This window comes from Dasypus novemcinctus, chromosome 10 (genome assembly GCF_030445035.2).
Source record: "Dasypus novemcinctus isolate mDasNov1 chromosome 10, mDasNov1.1.hap2, whole genome shotgun sequence".
Taxonomy (NCBI): Eukaryota; Metazoa; Chordata; class Mammalia; order Cingulata; family Dasypodidae; genus Dasypus; species Dasypus novemcinctus.
In genome coordinates this window covers 64390011-64415460 of record NC_080682.1, presented here as the reverse complement: position 1 = coordinate 64415460, position 25450 = coordinate 64390011, and the positions used below count along the sequence as shown (strand labels likewise).

Genomic DNA, 25450 nt, shown 5'->3' with positions numbered 1-25450 from the left:
CATTTCAGGAAGAGTAAAACTTCATCAATATTTATTAGAATGCTTTCTACTAGACATTTTTGTAGGTCCTGAGATAGAGAGGGACAGGAGTATGTGCATGCTCCTATTTTAGATAGCACTGTCGAGAAAAATTTTTACAGAGACTGAATGAAATAAGGAAGCAAGTTGCTCTCTAAGCAAGAATATTTCAGGTGACATTGTGGTGAGAAAGAGTTTGTGTAGAGGATACAACCTAACTGGCTGAATGATAAACTTATGCAAGCTGTTGGTTTCTTTTAAGTGTTTAGTTTTAGATGAGTGGCTGTAATTTTCTCTACAGCATCTACAGAAATGTTCAATTTACTTTTGTTCCCTCTTTCTGCAGCTGGAGAGACAGAAGGGGAAGTACAAGTGTTGCATTAAAAAAAATTAAATTGGATAAGCATGGGACCAGGTTTAAAACACCTTGAATCCCAAGCTGAAGATTTTAGAGTTGATTCTGAAGTTAATTGTGAATTATTGAAGGCATCTTAGAAAAAAAGTGATAAGTAACTCATCAACGAGAAATTCTGACAATAACCTAAGGGGTTTAAGAAATAAGATGATCAATATAACTTTCACAAACTGTTACACATTAAGAAAACATATGTATAACATGGAATTTACTCTCTGTGTGCCTCATTTAGAATCAACTAGATGTTCATTTCTTTTAGTCTGCCCTGTTAGAAGAGACAAGGCATCATGTATCATGTAGGAGTAACCTCCATAATCCCTGAGTATAATTGAACATAGATTGTTTTTATTTTTTTGATGATTTTGTTGACATTAGGCTTCTTTATTAGTTATAATCATTTATTTGTTTTGAGATTATTTATGAATACCTAAAAGAGAAAGATTATGTTTGCAAACTAATCTGTTCCTCTGGGTGTTAATACTTTTTTATTGTATTAAATTCAAAGGATTTAATTTTACTTAATAAAATCAATGTAGGGCTTTTGATTTGACCATATCAGTAAGGCATGACCCAAGTTGAGTCCCTGTCTCCTTGATAGGCCTATATAAATGGGCGCTTACTCAAGAAAACAAACTCCAAGAGAGAGTTCTGCCATGTTTGATCCTGGGGCCCCTTGGAGAGATGAACTATTTGATAGCCTACAGCTGACCTTGGGAAGACAGCTGAGACTGATACAGGAAGTTCTGAGCCATGAGCCCTAACCAGGAGAGAAGACTGGAAGATCAAAGGAAAGGAGAGACAGAAAAAAATCAGCAACCACCTTGCTTCAACATGTCGCAACTGGCTTTAGTAAGAAAGCAACCTTAACTTGGACTCTTAACAGTCTTGTAACTGTGAGCTTATACCCCAAATACTCTTTATAAAAGCCAACTGATTTCTGATACTTTGCATCAGCATCCCTTTGGCAGACTAATAAATACCCTTATATTCCCCTATAGTTGACTATTAGAATTGACATAATTTCTTAGCCATTGCTGCAAAAAATATTATACTACTACTGTTAAATATCATTCATAAGTTACAAATGTTATAATTTTCATGTCCATAAGCTAGAAATGTAATTTTCTCGTATATCACTGTATCCTTAAGACTTTGTAAAAGAACATTCTTATTTTTATACTATTAGCCACAATCTTCATCCACCTCCAAAATCAATGTTATACATACCCTAGATTATTCTCTAGTTTCCTTTCAATTGACATTTATGTCCACAGACTACCCCTCTTTCAGCCCCAATTCATTTACAAACTAGCAATGTTAGTTATACTCACTATATTATCATCAACATTAATCATTTCCACACTTGTGCAATAAACCTTATGAAAAGTTCTACATACATTTGAGTATCAGCTCTCATTCTATTGAATCACATTTTATTTCCTAGTAACCTAAACTCTAGAGTTGACCTCCATGAGTTTACTCATCATATTTTGTGCATATTAGTGAGATCATATGATACTTGTCCATTTGTGTCTGGCTTATCTCATGGAACAAAATATATGCAAGATTCATCCATGTTGCAATATGAATCCCAAATTCAGTTCTTACAGCTGAACAGTATTCCACTGTATGTACGTACCACATTTTAGCCATTCATCAGCTGATGGACACTTGGGCTGGCTCCATAGTTTTCTGAATAATGCTGTCACCAACATTGGTGTGCAAATGTCAGTTCATGCCCTTGCTTTCAGTTCTTCTGCATATTTTACACAAGATTGCTGGATCATATGGCAATTCTGTATTCAGCTTCTTGAAGCAGTGCCAAACTGCCTTCTATTGGGGTTTCACCATTCTATGTTCCCACTAACAATGCAGGAGTGTTTCTATTTCTCCACATCCTCTCCAGCATTTGTAGTTTTTTTATTTTTTTGATGATGTCCATTCTATAAAGTGTGAAATGGTATCTCATTGTGGTTTTGATCTGCATTTTCCTAATAGCTAGGGATGCTGAACATTTTTTCATGTGCCTTTTAGCCATTTGTACTTCCTCATTGGAGAAATGTCTATTTAAGCCTTCTGACAATTTTAAAAATTGGGTTGCTTGGTTTTTTATCAGATCTCTTCATGTAACATGGATGTCAAACCATTGTTGGATATGTGGTTTCCAAATATCTTCTCCCATTGAGTATGCTAACTTTTTACTTTCTTGACAAAGCCTTTTGATGAGCAAAAGTGTTTAACTTTGAAGAGGTCCCATTTCATTGCTTGAGCTTTGGGTGTAAGGTTTAAGAAATTACTGCCTACCACAAGATCTTGAACATGTTCCCTACATTTTCTTCTAGAGCTTTATGGTTTCAGCTTTTATATTTAGGTATTTGATCCACTTTGAGTTAATTTTTGTATAGGATTTTCTTTCCTTATTCAGCACCACTTGTTGAACAGACTGTTCTGGTCTAAATGGGTGAACTTGATTGCCTTGTCAAAAGTCACTTGACCATAGATGGGAGGGTCTATTTTTGAGTTCTAGATGAGGTTCCATTGGTCAATATTTCTATCTTTATGCTAGCACTATGTTGTTTAGTACTGTGTTAAGTAATATGTTTTAAAGTCAGGAAGTGAGAGGCCTCCAACTTCGTTCTCTTTACCATTCCAAATAAACTTGATAACTGGTTTTTCCTTTTTGGCAAAAAAGGCTTTTGGAATTTTTATTGGGATTGCATTGAATCTATAAATCAGTTTGGACAGAATTGACATCTTAACAATATAGTCTTCTAGTCCATGAACAAAGAATGTCCTTCTACTTATTTACATCTTCATTGGTTTATTTTAGCAATGTTTCATAGTTTTGTGAATAGATTCTTTATGTCCTTGGTTAAGTTTATTCCTAAATGCTTGATTTTTTTAGTCATTGCTATCAATCAAATTTTTTTTTTACTTCCTCCTCAGGCTGCTCATCAGTAGTGTATAGAAATGCTACTGATTTCTGCATATTAATCTTGTATCCTGCCACTTTCCTGAACTTGCCTATTAGCTCTAGTAGCATTGTCGCATATTTCAGGATTTTCTAGATACAGGATCATCAACAAATAGTGAGTTTCACTTCTCTGCTTCCTGTTTGGGTGCCTTTTACCTTTTCATCTAGACTAACTGCTCTAGCTACAACTTCTAGCACAACGCTGAATAACAGTGGTGGCACTGGGCATCCTTGTTTTGTTCCTGATCTCAGCAGATAAGTTTCCAGTTTTTCACCATTCAGTACAATGCTAGCTGTAGATTTTTCATATGTGCACTTTATCATATTGAGAAAGCTTCCTTCTATTTCTATCTTTTGGAGTATTTTTAATCAGGAAAGGGTGCTGTATTTTTTGAAATGCCTTTTCTGCATCAATCAAGAGGATCATTTGAATTTTCTTCTATAATTTATCAATGTGGTTTATTATACTAATTGATGTTCTTGTGTTGAACCCCCTTGCAAACCTAGGATAAAACCACTTGATTGTGGTGTATAATTCTTTTAATGTGCTTTTGGATTGGGTTTGCAAGTATTTTGTTGAGGATTTCTGTATCTATATTCATTATAGATATTGGTCTATAATTTTCTTTCTTTGTAGTATCTTTACCTGGTTTTGAGAGTGATGTTGGTTTCATATAATGAGTTTGGTAGCATTTTTTCTTGGTGAAATTTTTGGAAGAGCTTGAGCAAGACTGGTATAACATTGTCTTTGAATGATTGCTGGATTTCACCTGTGAAGCCACCTGGTCCTGGGCTTTCATCTTTTTGAGGTTTTTGATGACCATTTCAATCTCCCTTCTCTAGTGACTTGTTTGTTGAGGTCTTCTATTTCCCTAAGGTCAGTGAAAAGGCTGTTAGGAATTTGTCCATTTCACCTATATTGTTGTAGTGGGAAAAAATTAAGCGAGTATTATTCAAAGCTAAAAGTGAAACATCATGCAGCGAAATTTGTTAATTACCAAACTAATGCCTTGTTGGTCAGCACTTTTCATATTTCAGAAGGAATGATGAGAACTAGTATAGTGGGCACATTAGGGATGTTTTGTAACAAATAAGAACCTAAAGCCAACATTGTTTACAATGGTGAAATCCTGAAATCCTTCCCTCTAAACTCAGGAACAAGACAAGGATGCCCACTGTCTCCGCTCCTATTTAACATTGTCTTGGAAGTACTTGCTTGAGCACTGAGACAAGAACCAGATATAAAATGCATTCAAATTGGAAGGGAAGAAGTCAAAATTTCATTATTTGCAGATGACATGATCCTATATATAGAAAACCCTGAGAGATCTACAACAAAGCTCCTAGAACTCATAAATGAGTTTAGCAAAGTCGCAGGTTATAAGATCAATGCGCAAAAATCAGTAGCATTTCTGTACACCAATAATGAGCAAGATCAGGAGGAAATCAAGAAACAAATACCATTCACAATAGTAAATAAAAAAATCAAATACTTAGGAATAAATTTAACTAAAGAGGTAAAAACTTATACATCGAGAACTATACAAGATTGTTCAAGGAAATCAAAGAAGACCTAAATAAATGGAAGAATATTCCCTGTTCATGGATAGGAAGACTGAATATTATTAAGATGTCTATCCTACCAAAACTGATCTACACATTCAATGCAATCCCAATAAAAATCAACACAGCCTTCTTTAAGGAACTAGAAAAACTATGAAATTTATTTGGAATAGAAAGAGGCCCCGAATAGCCAAAGACATATTGAAAAAGAAAAACGAAATAGGAGGAATCATACTTCCTGACTTCAAAACATACTACAAAGCTACAGTAGTGAAAACAGCATGGTACTGGCATAAGGAGAGACACACAGACCAATGGAATCGAATTGAAAGTTCAGATATAGAACCTCATGTATATAGCCATATAATATTCGATAAAGCCACCAAACCCTCTCAACTGGGAGAGAATGGCCTATTCAACAAATGGTGCCTGGAGAACTGGATAGCCATATGTAGAAGAATGAAAGAGGATTACCATCTCACACCTTATACAAAGATCAACTCAAGATGGATCAAAGACCTAAATATAAGAGCCAAGACCATAAAGACCTTAGAAAGCAGTGTAGGGAAACATCTACAGGACCTTGTAATAGGAAATGGCTTCATGAATATCACACCAAAAGCACGAGCAGCAAAAGAACAAATAGATAAATGGGACTACCTCAAAATTAAAGCCTTCTGCACCTCAAAGGAGTTTGTCAAGAAAGTAAAAAGGGAACCCACACAATGGGAGAAAATATTTGGCAACCATATATCTGATAAGAGACTTATAACTTGCATATATAAAGAACTCATAATCTCTAAAACAAAAAGATAAACAACCCATTTAAAAAATGGGAAAAGATTTAAACAGACACTTCTCCAAAGAAGAAATACAAATGGCTAAAAAGCACATGAAAAAATGCTCCAACTCTCTAGCTATCAGGGAAATGCAAATCAAAACTACAATGAGATACCATCTTACTCCCATAAGATTGGCAGCCATGAAAAAAACAGTAGAATACAAATGCTGGAGAGGATGTGAAGAAAGGGGAACACTCATCCATGCTGGTGGGAATGCAGAAGGATCCAACCATTCTGGAGGACAGTTTGGCGGTTTCTCAAAAAATTATCCATAGATTTGCCACTGCTGGGTATATACCCATCAGATCTGAAAACAAGGACACAAACCGATATATGTACACCAATGTTCATAGCAGCATTGTTCACTATCGCCAAAAGTTGGAATCAATCCAAATGTCCATCAACAGATGAGTGGATCAATAAAATGTGGTATATACACACAATGGAATACTACTCAGCTGTAAGAACCAATACACTACAATCGCACGTGATAACATGGATGAACCTTGAGAATCTTATGTTGAGTGAAGCAACCCAGGCATTGAAGGACAAATACTATATGACCTCAATGATTTGAAATAAGTTAACTGCCTCAGAGAGCTAGAGTCTGGAAAAGTGGCTTACAGGAAATCGGGGGGTGGAGGAAGGATGTGTTAATGTCTGCAGGGGTGGAATCTGTGATGAGCTGGCGGTAAGTATGAGCACAAAGAAGGGACAAAATGGGGGCAAGGGGTTACCTTCGGGTGGGTTTTTCTGGGTTTGAGGGGGGCTGGGGATGGGAAGAGGGGTAATATGGTTCAAGAAATAGGTGGGAGGGAGGGGCAACATACGAACATGGGAGAGTGTCAGAAGTTCGTTGAGAACTAAATGTTGAGTAAAACATATCAAAGTATAAGTAGGAGGGTTACCTGGCTAGGACGCTCAGGGGGTATGGTCTGATGCGGGACGGACTCCGGAGGGAAGAGCTGAAGGCTCATTTTGCCAAGGTGGGTTCTACCATTGGGTGGGGTGGACCCATATCCTGGGGAAGACTAATGCCGTCGAATAGAGAGAACTGTATCTCTCGTGAGAAAGGATGGCTCCCAGGGCATTAGATTGGCAGGCGTTGTGGGCCCTAAGGGGAGGGGAAAATGGATGTGCAATGGATGGAACAAAGGTAAATAAGGGGGCAAAAGAGGAGTTATGTGAGAGTACACGAGGATGAATATAAAACAGCTAATATTACACCAAAAACATATAGGGGACGACAGACTAATAATGAAAACCATAAGACAAAACATAGGATAACTAAAAAATTTAGAAAACTGTACAACCTAAAGTATGGACCACATAGTAAGCACAAATGTCACCTTGTTTGAAAACTATAGTTTCGGAATCTGTACATCAGTTTCAGGAAATATGATATGAATAAGTTAAAAGATTATTGCTGTGGAAGGGAAAAGGTTTTATGGTGGATCTGGGGAAATACTGTATATTGTATATATGAATTTCGGTGATCTGAGACTCTTCTGAAGCTGACATTATGTTGGGATTCACTTTACGGGAAGTTTTGGATCACAGAGTGGTTCAACAATGGCAGCGGAGGAATACTGATATGGGATGTTATTGACAGGATATATATGGTTGACAGGGAGTTATACAGGGCATATGCCCAGGGTATATGGTAATGTCTATATATACTCATAGTGGAAACAATTAAAAACAACAGCTGGGGGGGTACTGGGCTCCTGGCTGGGGGGTCACTGTTGTGGGCCCTGGGAGAGCAGCGGCAATCCTCCAGGTGCAACGGCAAGAACCAGGAAGGAAGGAGGGCCCAACAGTTGGCTCTTGATACTAATGGCTACACTTTTGAGCCTATACACCTGCAATAAGAACAAGGCCTAGAGTAGCATTGTGCCTGGGGGTTTCCTCCTGACAGCATTCATGTTACTCAAATGTGGCCACTCTCACAGCCAAACTCAGCGTGTAGATGCGATGCATTCCCCCCAGCGTGGGACACACGACACCCGGGGATGAGCCTCCCTGGCACCGAGGGATCACTACCACATACCAGCTGAAGAAGCAACTAGAAAATGACCTTGAATTAAAGATTCAATGCGGAACAGCAGAATATACCTGTCTACATATAATAACATGACTTCGGGAAGCAGTTTGACCTAATGTAAGGGGGAACTGGAAAGGAGAAATGAGATTATAAGGCTGTGAGTCTCTAAAAAAGAGTCTGGAGGTTGTCGGAAGGAATACCCCTATGTACAACTGAACAGAGTCTAAGAGACAGATAAGGTAGATACAACCCCAGGTATTGGTTCTTTTGAGGGATAAAGAGACCCACGGGTTCTATGGTCATGGCAGAAGGGGTTCACTGCCATGACAGATGGCCCTTCTTTGGAGCTGGTGTTTCTGCGTGATGGAATTGGACTCAGAGGGGATCTCTTTTCACAAGACTTGCATGCTACTTTATTGGAATTGTAGTTGGTGCTGGGTTTAAGATATATGTAGGGGATTTGAATCTCTGGACTGATAATATGACACCCAGGCCCAGAGCCTCAACAGACTTCAGCTCCTACACTTTGATTTATTGGACTTACTCCACTCAGCTAACATGGAGTTGAAGAAGGTCAACCACCACAACATGGAGCCTAGAGTGTCTACAACTAGAAGCGGGAGGAGTGCATCCAGTACCCATGTGGAATCTAAGCCCTCACTTGACATAGGTGTGCAATGGACACAACCAATCCAATGTCCACAGAGAAAATGTGGAATGGGTGTGGGAACGGTAGCCATGGGGGCTGCTGGGTTTGGGGAATGGGAGGAAGAGATGAGATGTGGAGGTGTTTTCGGGACATGGAGTTGTCCTGGATAGTGCTTCACGGACAATTACGGGACACTGTAGATCCCCCCAGGGCCCACTGGATGGAACGTGAAAGAGTCTGGGCTATGATGTGGACCATTGACTATGGGGTGCAGTGATGCTCAGAGATGAACTTACCAGGTGCAATGGATGTGTCATGATGATGGGAGAGAGTGTTGCTGTGGGGGGAGTGGGGGGTGGGGGCGGTGGGGTTGAATGGGACCTCATTTTTTTTTAATGTAATTTTAAAAAAAAATAATAAATAAATAAAAAAAAACAAACAAAAAAAAACAGATAGGGTGCATTCTAGGGAGTACTGTGATCCTCCCTGGGAAGGCTGGCCACTTTCTCGGGGAATGACGCTCAGAGAGTGTTATACTTCTTCCTGAGGAGGCTGGCCACTTCCTCGGGAACTGATGCAGTACTTGCAAGTTGGTATCTATAGTATCGAGTTCACTGATTATAAGCATAAAAGGGACAGTCCCTGGTCAGGTCAGTTAAGTTCCACCCTGGGAGAAGGTGTTCTACATAGGTGTTTTTAATCAAGACTCTGGTACTGGCTGCTGATTCTGGGATTCCCAGCCCAGGTGATGATGTTGGTGAGTTTGTATGTAAAACTGTTAAATTTTTCTGTCGTTTTGTGACTCCGTTCAATATTGACTTAATCTTTTGACTGGTTATGTTATTCTTGTTTCTCACTCTAATTGTCAGGATAGACATATTAAACTAGATATGCATGTAAATATTTATATTGTATCCAACTGGGACTCTGGCCAGAGATGGGCCATGTATGTTGGTGCATTCCCCAGTCTGGTGAACTTGTATCTACAGTTTGTATATTATAAAGGATTATGATGCATCAGTGGACCCCTGTTTGTGGACAATCCTTTGCTTATTATATATTCTCTCAATTATTAACAGACATTTAAATAAATGTCTGTGTATTGCTTTCTTATGAATGAGTTAAGTCATATCAATCTATATACATACATATATATATAATATATATATATACAGCAAAGCATTTTATTTAGCAGAACAGCTGTCTAGTTTGTTGGCAAACAGTTGTTCACAGCATTCTTTTATGATCTCTCTTATTTTTGCAGTGCCAGTGGTAATGTACCCCTCTCATTTCTTATTTCATTTGCATCCTCTTTTATTTTTTGTCAGTTTGGTAAAGTTCTGTAGATTTTCTTGATCTTCTCGAAGTACCAACTTTTGGTTTTGTTGGTTCTATTGGTTTTTGTTCTCAATTTCACATATTTCTGCTCTGATTTTTATTTCATTACTTCTGCTTAGCTTGGGATTTGTTTGCTGTTCTTTTTCTAGTTCCTCCAGGTGTGCAGTGAGGACTCTGATTTTAGCTCTTCTTTTTTTAATGAAAGCATTGAGGGCTATAAATTTCTCTCTTGGCAATGCCTTTGCTGTATCCCACAAGTTTTGATATGTTGTGTTCTTATTTGTCTCAAGATATTTACTTTTTTTTCCTGCGATTGTTTCTTTGACCCACTGATTATTTGAGTGTGTTGTTTAATCTCCATATATTTATGAATTTTCCCTTTTTCCTACTGTCATTGATTTCCAGTTTCATTCCATAATAGAGAAAGCAATTTGTATAATATCAATCTTTTTACATTATTGAGACCTGTCTTGTGACACAAAATATGGTCTATCTTGGAGAAGGATTCAAGAACAGTTGAAAAGAAGGTACATTGTGTGTTTGGGGGTGTAATACTCTATAAATGTCTAAAAATGTCTGTTAGGTATAGTTCATTTGTCACAGTATTCAAGCTGTCTGCTTCCGTATTCATGCTCTGTCTTGATAAACTATCCAATGATGAGAGTGGTGTATTGAAGTCTCCAACTATTATTGTAGAGACATTTTCCCCTTCATATTTGCCAGTGTGTGCCTCATGTATATTGGTGCACTGAGATTAGGTGCGTAAGTATTTATTACAGTTCTTTTGTCTTGGTCAATTGCCCTTTTATTAAAATATAATGACCTTCTTCATATCTTAGAACAGATTTGTATTTAAAATCTATTTTGTCCAAATTAGTATCACAAGTTTTGCTCCATTTTGTTTCTATTTGTATGGAATATCTTTTTCCAACTTTTCACTTTCAACATGGTTGTGCCTTTAACATCTGAAATGAGTCTCTTATAAACAACATATAGATGGCTTATATTTTTTATCCATTCTGTCAGTGTACTACCTTTGACTGGGGAATTCAATCCATTAGTGTTCCATGTTATTAATGTAAAGGCTTTAATTACTCTGTCCATATTATTCTTTGGCCTTCTGTTGTCATATCTCACTATTGTCTTTTTACCCTTTAATTTACCTTTCCTAAAACCGTCATTTCTACACTCTTCTCCAAATCTTTCAAACTTGTTTTTTCCTTTTAGACTGCAGCACTCTTTTTAGTATCACTTGTTTTTCTGGTCTTTTAGTAACATACTCTATTTTTGTCTGTGAAGACTTTAAATTCACTCTCATTTTTGAAGGACAGCTTTTGTGGGTAAAGAATTCTTGGCTGGCGATTTTTCTCTTTCAGTACCTTAAATACATCGACTTTCTGTTCACATCCATGGGTTCTGTTGCAAGATCAGCACACAGTCTTATTGAATTTCCCTTGTATGGGATGCATTGCCTTTCTCTTGCTGCTTTCAGAATTCTCTATCTATGGTATGTCATTCTGAATGGTAGGTTTCTTAGACTAAGTTTACTAGGATTTATTTTGTTTGGGGTCCACTGTCATTGGATATTGATATTTATGTCTTTCATAAGGGTTGGGAAGTTTTTGGTCATAATCTCCTCAAATATTCTTTCTGTCCCTTTTCCATTTTATTCCTTCTGGGGTACCACTAAAGCATATGTATGTGTGTTTTGCTTTGTCATTCAATTCCCTGAGGTCCTGTTCCATTTTTTTTCATTCTTTTCTCCTGTCTTTTCAAGTTCAGATGCTCTGTCCTCCAACTCACTAATTCTGTCTTCCATCAATCACATCTGCTATTAAATGCCTCTAATGTATATTTTATGTCATCCCATATGTCGTTCTTTCCCATAAGCACTGCTACTTTTCTTGCAGGCCTTCAAATTATTCTTCATGTTTATCCAGTGTCATCTTCACATCCTATATCTCTTTTGTCATATTTTCCTTCAGCTCCTTGAATGGGTTTAGATTTAATTATTAGTTGTCTTAAATTCTGTGTCTCATCAGGATTTTTGGTTTGTTCCTTTGGCTGGTCCACATGTACTTGTTTCTTAGCATGGCTTGTTATATTTGCTGATGTCAAGGCATCTGAATATGTTGGTGAATTTCTTCTGAATGGTCAATTTCTCTTTCTTGCCTAGTGGTTTTGTTTCATGGCTCTTCTTTGATTTGGATTTAACTTATTACAAGTCTTTAACATTGTCCAGCTTAAGTTAACAAAATAGGGCCAGAGCCTCACTGATGGGGTGCAGACTAGACTAACAGGGTGCACGACAAGAGGAAACTAAGTGGTATTTCTCCTTGCAGTTTCCCGGCTGGCCAGCAGATGGTGCTCCTCAGTGAATCTCTCTGGAAAAGTATTTCTTTCAACCTACACTAGCTTGTGATTATAGTCTGGTGAGAGCTAAGATTCAAAGAATGCTCTGCTGACCAAAGTAACTGAAGAAAAACCACTCTCCTCCCTCTGCTGCACCCTTCTTCTTCCCAGGAAGATGTTTGTTGTCTTCCAGCTGGCTGCAGTGAGACATGTGTTTTATCCACCTTGTTCACTTTGAGGTGGGTGATGGGTGTCATTCCTGGCCACCAAAGCTCATAGTTTTCATTTTGGTTTGTCTTTAAGTCCCTCACTCTCCTGGGGGTTACACAGCACTCTCCTGGTCTGCAGAGCCCCAAAGCAGGTCCTTTGGACAGCTTTTTGTTCTTCTGCCATTGTTTTTGTGAGAGAGTCTTGCCCTGCCTACCTATTCCAATGCCATCTTCCTAGATGTCCTCCCTACTCTCTTTTAAGACAGCTTCACAACAATCTTCTCTGTAGAAATGTCAAAATGAATCACCAAATTTATATGGAAGGGTAAGAGACGCCGAAGAGTCAGTCATCTTGAAAATGAAGAATGAAGTTGGAGGATTCAAACTTACTAATCTTAAAACTTATTACAAAGTCACAGTAATCAAAACAGCATGGGACTGACACAAGGACAGACTTATAGATCAAGAGAATCGGATTGAGAACTCAGAAAACAACCCTCACATTTATGGTTAATTGATTTTTGATAAAGGGGTAAAGACCACTCAATTGGGAAAGAATAGTCTTTTCAACAAATGGTGCTGAGAAAACTAGGTCTCCATTTGCAGAAGAATGAAAGTGGACCCCTATCTAACACAAAAATTTACTCAAAATAGATGAAATTCCTATAGAACATTTGAAAGAAAATGTAGGGAAGCATCTTCAGGACCTTGTGTTAGGCAATGGTTTCTTAGACTTACAGCTAGAGCACAAGCAACAAAAGACAAAATAAATAAATGGGACCTCATGAAAATTAAAAACTTTTGTGCTTCAAAGGAATTTATCATGAAATAAAATGATAACCTACACAATGGGAGAAAATACTTATAAACCACATATCCAAGAAGAGTTTAATAATCAGAATATATAAAGATTCCTTCGACTTATCAACAAAAAGTCAAAGAACCCTATTAAAAATGGGCAAAAGATTTGAATAGACAGCTCCCCAAAGGAGCTACACAAATGGCCAGAAAACACATGAAAAGATGCTCAAAATCATTAGCCATTAGGGAAATGCAAATCTAAACCACAACAAGATACCATTTCATACCTACTAGAATACCTACTATTAAAAAAATAGAAAATTACAGTGTTGGAAAGATGTGGAGAAATTAGAATACTCATTTATTGCTATTGGGCATGTAAAATGATGCAGCCGCTTGAAAGACAGTTTGGCAGTTCCTCAGACCAGGCAATCCCATTTCTAGGTGTAAACTCAACAGAATTGAAAGCAGGGACTTTAATAGATATTCGCACAGCCATGTTCACAGTGGCATTATTCACAATTTGCCAAAAGACAGAAGCAACTCAAGAGTCCATCAAGCAATGAATGGATAAACAAAATGTGGTACAGACATACAATGGATTATAATTGCACCACAGAAAGAAACCAAGTATTGACATATGTGACAACATGGATGAACCTTAAAGATTTCATGTTGAGAGAAATAAGCCAGACCCAAACAGAAAAATATTATATGATCTCACTGAGAAAAAATTAGAATAAGCAAACTCATAGTGCCAGAATCTAAAATATAAGTTACCAGGGGCTGGAGTGGGGCTAGAGAAAAGGAAGTTAAGGCTTAAAATGTACAGAGTTTCTATTTGGGTTGATGGAAAAGTTTTGGTAATAGATGGTGGAGATGGTAGCACAACACTGTGTAATTTACCGGCACTGAATTATATACTGAAATGTGGTTAAAAGGGGGAAATTTTAGGTTTTATATATGTTACTAGAATGAAAATAAAAACATAGGCCTGCGGAGAGCGCTGGGGGCAGGGCCCAAAGCCGCGTTCTCCAGGCTCCCCGGATGTCGCTGGCCTTTGTACCAGACTGGCTGCGGGGCTAGGCTAAAGTCAACCAAGAGAGTATCCAGCGGCTCCTGGAGGAGAATGACCAGCTGATCCGCTGTATCGTAGAGTATCAGGACAAGGGCTGGGTGAATGAGTGCGTCCAGTACCAGCATGTTACACAGAAATCTCATTTTTTTTGGCTGCCATTGCAGATGTCAGCCCCACCAGTACCTCAAAACCGATGGAATAATCTTCCAGCTGGCTATTTCGAGGTATAATTGAATATAATCCATCTCCTGTGCAACGGCAGACAGGATCTTTACCAACTCAGCTGCTTCAAATGTGAATGAAACCTCTGTAACTTTGTAAAATGTGAAGAAAGCTACTAAACTAACTGTATACTTACTGCAAGTATTTATTTTAATAGTTTAGCAGATCTGTCAATAGTGTCCTCCTTCCTGAAATTGGACTGTTTAAGTAACAAAGACATCACCGTCCCCTTCAATCCTACCTTCTTAGTTTTCACCTGAAAAGACCACCAAGTGGGTAGTGGGCAATCAGGAGGAATGGGTGAGATATTCAGCTGAGACTTGGCAATTAGACCTGAAACTGAGGCTCCCTCCTCCCAGTTCATAGCTGTGGTCCTTCTTGCTGCTCTTTTCAGGCAGCTCTGAAATAAAGCTTGCCTTCCCACAAAAGATGGATGTGGAGGAGTTGAACTTTCCATGGAATAAGTGTTCCTAAATGCAAGGACCTTGACTGTATGTAAAAAAAGTACCATTATCATACCTAACAAAATTAATAATTATCTCACACCATCTGATACTAATATATGTTCAGTTTTCCTCAAAAAAATTAAAAATAAAAAAATAAACACAAAACAAAATCCATGGAACTGTACAACATAGTGAATCCAAAGTTAAACCAAAGGCTCATAGTTTTCATAGAAACAGTACAATTATAAAAAGGTGATTTCATCAATTGTAACAAATGTACCATACCAATGCAAGGTGTTAGTAATAGGGTGGTATATGGGAATCCTGTATTTTATGCATGGTTGTTCTGCAAACCTGCAACTTCTCTACAATAAAAATTAATAATAAAAAGAGAGCCTGGTATATAGTTCAGTCTTCAAATACTTGATTTATCACTTAATAAATGATTAAAAGTGACTTAAGGATCCAAGAGGGCAATTTATCCATTTAATCAGAGATAAATACACAATATATGTCTCTAAGAAAAACATATTACAGTACAGTCGATGATTGGCAATAACAGTGAGGTTGCTGAGACAACAAAAAGTGAAATAATGTGCCAAACTTCAATTAAGATCACATTTTACTTTAATTTTCGAGGGTAGGTTAAAATACCTCATCACTTAACAAGGGTTGACATTCATTTTTCTGGGAGATTCACTTATGAAGAACAGCTCATTCCTCTGCAATGTTTAGTGAAGTAGTGTTAAAGTGTAATTCTCCTCAACAGTTGCAAGTTAATGTAAACCAAGTTTGTGGGCATATCCTTAACTTAAAGCATATCTAGCCACTGCTCGCCCTAGATAAAATATAAGCCAATAAAGTTAAAGAGTCACACTAATTATATGAAAGCACAATTATAAATTTTATTTAAGTAAATATTGATACCTTCTTCAAAAGCAATCAGATCTTGTTATGTATCTTATGTCATTCTCTGCTGTAAATTCTCCAATTTTTCAGTGTAATAAGAATAAAATATAAACTTCTTAGCATGGCCTATAAGTTTCACATCTATGCTTTGCCTACGTCTCTCATTTCTTCTTATGGTATCTGTCCTTGATTATTCCTCCCCAGTCACACTGGCCTTCTTAATGTTCTTAAACATTTCAGCTTTGTTTTGGTCTCAGTCCTTTTTTTTTTAAGTAGGTAGTAGAGACTGAACTCAGGACCTTGTATGTGCAAAGCAGGTGCTCAGCTACAGAGCTATACCTGCTCTGTCCTCATAGTCTTTGAACATTCTATTTCTTTTGCCTGGAAGCCTACATCTCCAGATAACTACAAGTCTTACTCCTTCACTCATTATTAAGAATATTATTATATTCTCTGTTCAAATGTCCCTTCACAGAGGCTTTCCCAAAAGAATGCATAAAAAATGCCATCCTGCCTTTGCTCTCAAAATCCCTTACATGCTTTATTTTTATTTTTCTTCACACCATCTAGCACTAATTGGAAAATAAATATTATTTGCTTACATACCAATTGCTTATTTCCCCTTTAGAATGTAAACACTCTGAAAGCATAGACTAGAACAGTGCTTGACAAATAGTAACGACTCAATACATATTCCAACAAATATGTAATATAATGTAATTGCATGTAATATTACAAGAATAAATGAACTGATACAGATTTTCAAGATAAATGTGCAAAAAACAAGTGTAGAATAGCAGACATAATATGCTGCTACTATTTGTGTTTTAGAACAACTTTTAAAAAATATTTTTGGGAAAGCGGACTTGGCCCAATGGATAGGGCGTCTGCCTACCATACAGGAGGTCTGCAGTCCAAACACCTGGGCCTCCTTGACCCGTGTGGAGCTGGCCCATGCGCAGTGCTCATGCACATAAGGAGTTTGTGCCATGCAAGGGTGTCTCCCCGTGTAGGGGAGCCCCACGCACAAGGAGTGCACCCCGTAAGGAGAGCCACCCAGTGCGAAAGAAAGTGCAGCCTGCCCAAGAATTGACGCCGCACACATGGAGAGCTGACACAACAAGATGACGCAACAACAAGAAACACAGATTCCAGGTGCTGCTGATAAGGATAGAAGTGGTCACAGAAGAATGAACAGTGAATGGACACAGAGAGAAGACGGGGGGGGGGGGGGGGGGATAAGTAAATAATAAATCATAAAAAATAAAAAAAAATATTTTTGAAGTTTTGAGGCCAGGGATTGAACCCTGGACCTTGTATGTGGTAAGCAAGTGCTCAACCACTGAGCCACTTTGGCACCCCTATTTATGTTTTAAAAAGATACATGGATATGTGTATAAATGTATGGGCTCTCTTTAGAAAAGTACCCAAGAAACTTGTAACATAAGCTGTCCCATGGAGAGAATAATATGGAGGGCTGGGTGGGAGGCTTACATTTCATTTTAAAACCTTTCCATACTGTTTGGATTTCAAGTGAGATCTAGGTATTTCTATTTCAAAAACATAAAGCCACTATTAAAATAGATCTTCATCACAACTTCTAATTTATTAATAATAACAGTTAGTTATATTTATGTAATACTTTCTAAGGAGCTACTATTCCATATATTTTTAACTTATTCTCAAAGCACCTCTATAATATAGGTGTCATCCTTCCTATTTTACAGAGGTAGCCAATGTAGTACAGGGATTAAATTAACTGCCTAAAGTCACACTACTGGAAGGCAAATATGAGATCTGAACTCTGATTGAATCTAAAACCCAAATATTTAATCACTACTTTCTTTTAAATAAGTATACTGTGATGGTTAATTTCATGTGCCAGTTTGGCTAGCTTATGATGTCCAGCTGTTTGGTCAAGGAAAACTGGCCTGATTGTTGAAGTGAGGGTATTTTGTAAATGGATTTACATTATTAGTCTGTGGGTTGTATCTATGGCTAATTGCATGTACAATCAACAATGGAGATTGCCTTCAGCAATGAGGGGAGTCGCCACATCCAATCTTAAAGTTGGATGTCTTAAAGCGAGACCTAAACATTTCAGAAGACAAAAGAATTTCTGCCTCTTCTTCAGCCAGCCGGGTTTTCCTGGGGAATACAACTTCATTTTCATTGGCGTTCCAGCTTGCGGCCTACCCCAGAGTTTGGACATGCCAGATTTCTGAATCACCTTTTTCAAAGTTTCCATTTTGCAGCCTGTCCTATGGAATTCTAACTTGATAATCCCTATTTATATATTTCTCCTGTTGCCTCTGTTTTTCTTTAGACTCCTAATACATATATAATCACCAGAAATTTTATAATAGAAGTACTTAAAAATATATTTGCCACTGGCAACATAAGCCTTGGGAAAAGGCCAGGGAAGGAGCCCCTCAAATGGTATGGAGGAAAAAAAATTGCAAACTTTAGACAGAACCTCAGGGTCTAGTATAGGAGCTGACTATACGAATGAATATTGATCAGACTGAAAGTTTATGATTTCCATGTACTTGTCAGATATTATACAGTAGTCACCCTTAACAAATGTGCTTTTATTAGGGAACTCTTGGATTTTGTCAAATAGTATAACTAATAATGACCAACAATGATTACTATTTGAGCACACTCAATGTGCCTGGCTATAGGCTAAACATTTGATATTCATCATCTCATTTAGTCCTTATAATAATCATATAAGACAGGTCCTATTATTGTCTCCATTTCATAAAAATAAGAGACTTAACCTTAGAAAGGATAAGTAATTTTTTGCTAGATGGCTTAGCTAGTAAGTATGGGACCAAAATGCGGAGCCAAGTCCAAATCCAAAGTCAAAGTTCTTAACAGCTTGGCTCTACTGGAATCAGAAGAGAATGCTTCTAAACAATAGTACAGAAATTTTGCACAAATTACCTTAAATGTGGAATGATACAGTTATGAGTTGTTTCTTAAACACAAATTCAAATATGAATTAGATTTAGATTCAACAAACATTTTTAGGACTGGAAACTATCCTTGACACTGCCTTTTACAGTCTCTATTCAATGTCAACCTCACAGCACCTTGTTGAAATTATTACCATAATCTGTTGATGAAAAAATTTAGGCTCTGAGTTGTAGGACAGAGATGAGATTAAACTTTTTGATTCAAAGTTCAGTATTTCCCCCGTAACAACACACCTATCTTGAAAGGAGGTTTATGGCATATAATTGCCCTGTTCTTTCATGGCATTTTAGAAATAACAGATTACAAACACTTTTCTAAGAGTAAAGGTATGGGTCTTATTTATCTTTCAGAGACCCACATCTGTGAATACACTTATAAAACACAGGGTAGGCATATCACTTCAGAATTAAGTCATACATGTGCTATAATATATACAACATATATCAAGAATGGGCCAGAGTACTTAGATTCAGCATATTTGATGAAGCTGTGTCTGTTTAAGCTGGCAGAACACTAGAGTGAAATAGAATTACTAGCATCTCTGAATCAATAAAATCAGATTGTGTAGTATAACAGATGTGAGGGGACTGGGTAAACCATCAGCACTTCCAGAACCTGATCATTTATATTTTCCCCTCTCTTTGGAATAACCTTAGCATTAGAACCACTGCTTCTTCTGAATTATGAGCATCAGGGAAGATCAAAGAGTTCAGATGGAGGGAAAGGCAACACCGAAAACTGGGCAGTTTTTCCCACCTAGTGTTCAGAGTTGACATCATGAAAGTCATTTTCCTGTGTACCTTAACTGATTGGTGGCATATCTACAGTGGATCAAGATACACTTTTCAAATGAAAATTGTACAAATTTGTTCAGAAACATAAAATGTCATCAATTACTATTATTAAAAGGCAGATAAATTTCGTTTACTTAAAGACAGTTCTTACAAAATAATATGCACTTAATAATAAGCATGATCTTCTTTTCAGACTTTATATTCTTTAGCTCCACACTGCATAAATACCTCTCAAATTCCAAGGTAGGAGGCTGGATGAGGTAGAACAACACTAACAAAACCTGTAGAATGCCTTTACATTCTACCCAAGTGTTTCATAGCTAATAACTCTTAAGACATATTAGACAACACATTTATCCAATTCTGGTCAAATAATCTCTTCTCACATTGTAAACAGTCTTGACTTCTCTGTAAATGCGAGCTTAATGAGATTCTAGAGGTGTTTTATAGAAACTAAGAACAAGACAGTAGAAGGACTGATTTTCAATGCTTAAAATTCCTGTCATTTCCAGAGCACTTTGTCAAACAGTATCACTTCCATACCTCATTTGATCCTCAGCAATCCAGGGAAGCAAGTTTTAATCTTGATGCTACAAAGGCAGAACCTGGGGCTCTGGGACAGGTTCCGAAATGAGCTGTGCCAGGCGAACTGAACCTCACCGGACAAAAAGTTTCAGTCTTGGTGAACAATGGCTCTTTCCGTTTTATTTAATCCCAGAGATACACTTACATCTACTTCCGAAACAAAGACACTCCGAATTTGAAGACCGGTAGGGACTTCATACCACAAAGTTAAAAATGCTCTACCAAAGTTAGGGAATGGGGTCAAGATGCCCTTTAAAACTTCCTATTTCCTACCAGAATTTAAGGACAGTAATCTCTGCCCTGAGCAGCCGAGGACTCACGATCAGGTAAAAACCATGCACTAACAGGACCTCGAGCCCTTCTTTCACTTTCTTCCTAGTAACCCTAAGCACTCAAAGTTCCTGTGTTTGTCAACAAGCGCCACCTGGACTGACCTTTAGACGGGAGGCGGCGGGACCCTCTACTTCCAAGAGGACAGGCCATCCAAAGGAACGTTCCCAAAACCAGAGTTTTCTCCTCGCGTACCCTACACTCACCTCAGGCCCACCAAAGGGCCCTGCGACTACTTCTAAAGCCGACGCACGGCGCTTCAAACCCGGACACCAGATTCAAACGCAAGCCTGCTTCCTCACCGCCTCGTTTCATTGGCTGGCTCCCTTGTGATGTCATCACGCCGGACGTTGCCGCGGCGCGCTACAGCTTGGCGCAGACAGGGTCAACCGCGCGGCTGGGTGGAAGCAGGCTCTGTTCTGCGTCGCTGTGGTAACGCGCGCGGCAGTTTCCGGAGGCGGTGGCCGAAGTGGGAGGAGCTAGGCCGGAGCCACAGGTTGGAGGCAGCTACCTGGGGTCGTCAGGTCGCCTCCCGGCCCTCGGGCATAAGGCGTGGGGTTCAGAGGGTGTGGGTGAGCCGATTGCGAGCTGAGGTTGGCATGCATCTTCTGCTAGGGCGAAAATATGGAGTCTCTTGGAGGTGGACTAATGGGTTTTGGGTGTTTTATTTTCTCCTTTTCTTTTTCTGAGTAGCGATGCCTCCAACGCGTAGGTCCCAAGCTCTGAAAGGTGAGGGACCTGTTCTTCCAGTCACATTTACCTGGGCTGAATTGAGGTCTCTTCACCTGAATTAACTGCAAGTAAAGGCCTTTTGGTTTGAGGTCTCAGGATTCGTTTCTCAAGACTCTTAGGTCTACTCTCTTTAGTGCTGACAGTGAAACTCTTTGGTGTTTGGCTGCTTTATATTTTCTTTCTAAATGATGGCATTACCAAATAAATTAATTTACAGTCATTGATCTAGTTTGTTATTGGATGAAGTGGATTTTTAAGTCCCAGGTGGTATATATGTTACTTCAGAATGTGCACTTTAAAAAGAGAAAAATACCTGAAAAAGAAATAGGAAATATATTTGCTTTGCTAAGATGATATCCTTTAATAGTATGATCTGAATTTCATTGTTCTTTATATTTCTGTTATTGTATTCATTCATTCAACATTTATTGAACCTCGTATACATGTGTCAGGCACTTTTGTTTACTTTAGGGACACAGTAGTACACAATAGAGTTTATCCCTGTCCTCCTAAGGCTTATGTCCTGGTGATTGAATATCACTGTAAAATAAGATGGCACAACACTAATGCAGTATATTATAAATGAAGAAGTGTATGAAAAAACACAAGGACATTTCCCTTTCAAAGAAAATCTGAAGCACTGTACCCTGTATATTGTATATAATGCATATTATATACTGAATAGAACACTGGGTAGAGCATCAGTAAAGCTACTTATTTCTGGCTCTATTACATGTTATCTGAACTGATGCAATAGCTATTTGTGTGTTTGGTAATAAAATTGAGAAGCCCTTTTATTTTCTTTGAAATATGGACTCAGTGTATAGTACTTTATATAGCTTTGGTGTCCTAGACATTTTATTAACCACTTTATGCATAATATTTAAGTTTCAAAACAGGTCGTGAAATTTAGGTACTTTTACCTTCATTTTAATGAGGAGAAAACAGAAGTCCTTAAAGGAAAATATTTCTCTTAAATTGTACAATCCAGCCATTTCAAAATTGAGTCATTTGTTTCTGAAATTTTTTTTTTGATTGTGACAGTAAGATATCTTAATCTAGTTTGAAAATATGTATATTTTACCATTCTCTTGTAAAATTGCATTGGTCAGTGGTGAGTAAATAGAATTACTTAACATTTCATTATTTTTTTGATACCCACATTGTATAATACAGTTTACTAATCCCACACCTAATCCAACTGGTTATTTTACACTTAACTTTAAATTCTGTGCTGCACTTGCCATTTAGCAGTGTTCAGATGATGAGGTCCAAACTCTTACGGTACTGTACGGATAGTCAAAAGAGATTTGGACATTACAGTCAATGCCATTACTGTGTCGTTGGCGTTCACTTTAGTTCGACAAGCCATGAAGGCAGTATAACAAAGAATTAGAGAATGGTGTATTTTCTAATGAAAGGATGGATAAAGAAGCAAATCTTTCGAAACATGCAGAGCTAAGGAGACAGAAATCCCCACCTTTTGTTAGAAATTGGAGTATTACTATCTGCAGTGTTAGAACACATAAATAGAACTATCACTGTGTAAGTGAACTAACACTGTAAAGTGTAGAGATAAGAATATAAATGGAAAGTTAGATTTAAAGCTGCCTCGGACATTAAAGTAAAAAAATTAAAGGTGAATTTAAACATGGCAACGGTGAGATCTTATTTATTCCCCTCAGGTTTGTCCGTCGGAAACCTCAGTGCCTGCAAGACCGTTTGGCAGCTGGGGATTAGAAATAGCGGAACGAAAGGCAGACGACTTTGGTTGTGGGGCGGAAGCAGCTCAATCTGTACGTTCTTTCAAGTTCCCCCTGGGCTGGGACTTAGACGTGCAGCAAATCCGGGTTCTCCGGCACTGTAGTGATCATCGCGGTCCGAGATAGAGGCGTACTGGGAAGTCTTCGTGCCTCAGGTGAGGAGAAAGTTGTCGGAGTCCCAGGAGCCCTCCCAGCGACCGCCCCAAGTCTTTGGGAAACTCCGGGAGCTCCCCTGGTTCTTCCCCGGCGAAGAAAACGCGTCCCTGTCCCGCTAGCTCGCAGCACGCTTTCAACATGTGTTTAGAAGTTTCCCAACAGTTTTGCTTTGTCAGAGTATCATTTAGAGATAAATTCTTAGCCGAAAAGTTGCATACCTCCCATTCTCTTTCACTTTCTTTGCATTCGGGTGTCGGCCGCCAGGTCATGCTTTGATCTCACGGATTATTTTTAGACAGATTGCCCTGGCAGTGGAAAACTCACTGCGATGATGATGATTGTTTTAACATCTTTCAGGAGGTACTTTTCTAAGGCACCACTCGCTTTTGTGTTGTACAATTAAAGAATGCCCTGCCCGATTGCATGATCTCAACAGCTTCAAATGCACTTTGCTCGGAGAGAATAGTGAAATGATTTACCTAGGAAACCAGAGTCAGCTCTAGAAGCCAGATTTTCAGTCTTCCCGCATCCTTTTTCTATTCAAAGGGAACTTTAACATATTATATCGTTTACAGTGTCTTGTTCTAGTTGACTGTAACGGGATCTGAGTTGTATAGTAGGTTACTGGCCTGCAGACAAGAGAGAAGGGGCTTCTTTTAGCAAAGACCTCTTCTTCTTTAGAGGGGTATTCCAGGAAACAACCAAAGAGGAAAATGAATTATTTGTGCCCCTTTCCCCCTGTCGACCCACATTATTAGCCAATTATTCATAATAAAATCTTTACATTTTGTATTTTGAACGTAGTTGAATAAATACATAGAAAGTACCTTAGGTAAAAATAATTAAATGATGATGATGGCAATCTTTGCTTCTTGTGTGGTTCTGATTCCATATTGGAATTGATGCTCTTTTTTTCAATTGCCAAAACATGGACATAAAGGATGGGATGTTTCAATATTCCAAATTCCACTATTTAAGCCTATTATACATTATATGTCTTCTTTTGGGTACCTCGTAACATAGTTATTTCTAAGTGGAACAGGACCAAGTAATAATATGTTGGCTCCTTAGAAAACAAAACATAAAAAAGCCAGAACACATTTGAATCTAATTCATGAGATTCTACAAATTTATAGCCATTGTAACTAAAGTACCATTAAATTACAAGAACGCATTAGAGCGGGCTATCTTTCAAGCATGCCAGTTAAGATTTCAGGTTCTAGTGATAGACTGATAGATTGAGTTAGAATTCTAGCTCATGACCTTCTGTAAATTGCTTAACCTCTGTTTTCCCTATTTGTCAAGCGGGGAGAATAGTAATACCTAGCTCCTAGAGTTGCTCTAAGAATTGAATGAGTTAATACAAGCATTGTGTTTAGATTAGCAACTTGCATGGTAACCACTCAATAAATATTAGCTCTTATTTTGAAAAAAGTGTTAGAAACACTAAGTTAGAGCTAGTTAGATTTAGTTGGTATAAACTTTATGGAAAACATAGGACAAAATTTAGGCTCGTTTATTACTGCTGAACATTCTAAAAATTTACCTAAGACAGTTATATCCAACCTTTTTTTTTTTTAGCATCTATTTTTATTGTATTTTTTTGAAGATACAGAGATCACAAAAAATGTTACATTAAAAAATATAAAAGGTTCCCATATACCCCACACCCCACCCTACTCCTCCCACATCAACAACTTCTTTCATCATTGTGGAACATTCATTGCATTTGGTGACTACATTTTGGAGTACTGCTGCACTGCATGGATTATAGTTTACATTGTAGTTTACACTGTCGTCCAGTCTGTTAAGTGGGTTATGGCAGGATATATAATGTCCAGCATATGTCCCTGCAACATCATTTAGGGCAACTTCAAGTCCCGAAAATGCCCTACATAACATCTCTTCTTCCCTCTCCCTGCCCTCTGCAACTACTGTGGCCACTTTCTCCAGATCCATGCTGCAGTTTCTTCCATTACTAGTCACAATTTTTCTATAGTAGAATGAAAGTAAGTCCACTCTAATCCATATTTTATTCCTCCATCCTGTAGACCCTGGGTTGGTGATGTCTACTCTATATCGAGAAGGGGCTTGGACCCACATGGTTGATGGTATATCCAGTCTTCACTGAGCTTTTTGCCACATATGCCACATAATTCTGTGGATTATATTTTTGGTAAAATCCGCTAGGTACCATCTTGTTGATGTTATATTTATACAACATCAAATATATATGTTTCTGTTCTAG

The 25450-nt window shown here is 38.1% G+C and overlaps 2 protein-coding genes across 5 annotated transcripts in view; one reads left to right on the top strand and one right to left on the bottom strand.

Moving 5' to 3' along the window:
• KIF18A (kinesin family member 18A) overlaps positions 1-20863 on the bottom strand; it is a 116636-nt gene extending 95773 nt beyond the window's left edge. The window contains exon 1 of one of the 2 annotated variants that reach the window (XM_058305614.1): positions 20758-20863. The gene's annotated coding sequence lies outside the window, so the exon portion shown is untranslated. Of the gene's footprint in view, positions 1-20655 lie in introns of both variants that reach the window. The other variant, XM_058305615.1, reaches the window with a different exon arrangement.
• A 33-nt stretch (positions 20864-20896) lies between these two features.
• Positions 20897-25450, top strand: part of METTL15 (methyltransferase 15, mitochondrial 12S rRNA N4-cytidine) — a 257669-nt gene continuing 253115 nt past the window's right edge. For 2 of the 3 annotated variants that reach the window (XM_058305613.2, XM_058305612.2), the window contains exons 1-2: positions 20897-21047; positions 22969-23201. The gene's annotated coding sequence lies outside the window, so the exon portion shown is untranslated. Of the gene's footprint in view, positions 21281-22968; positions 23202-25450 lie in introns of all 3 variants that reach the window. The other variant, XM_071218140.1, reaches the window with a different exon arrangement.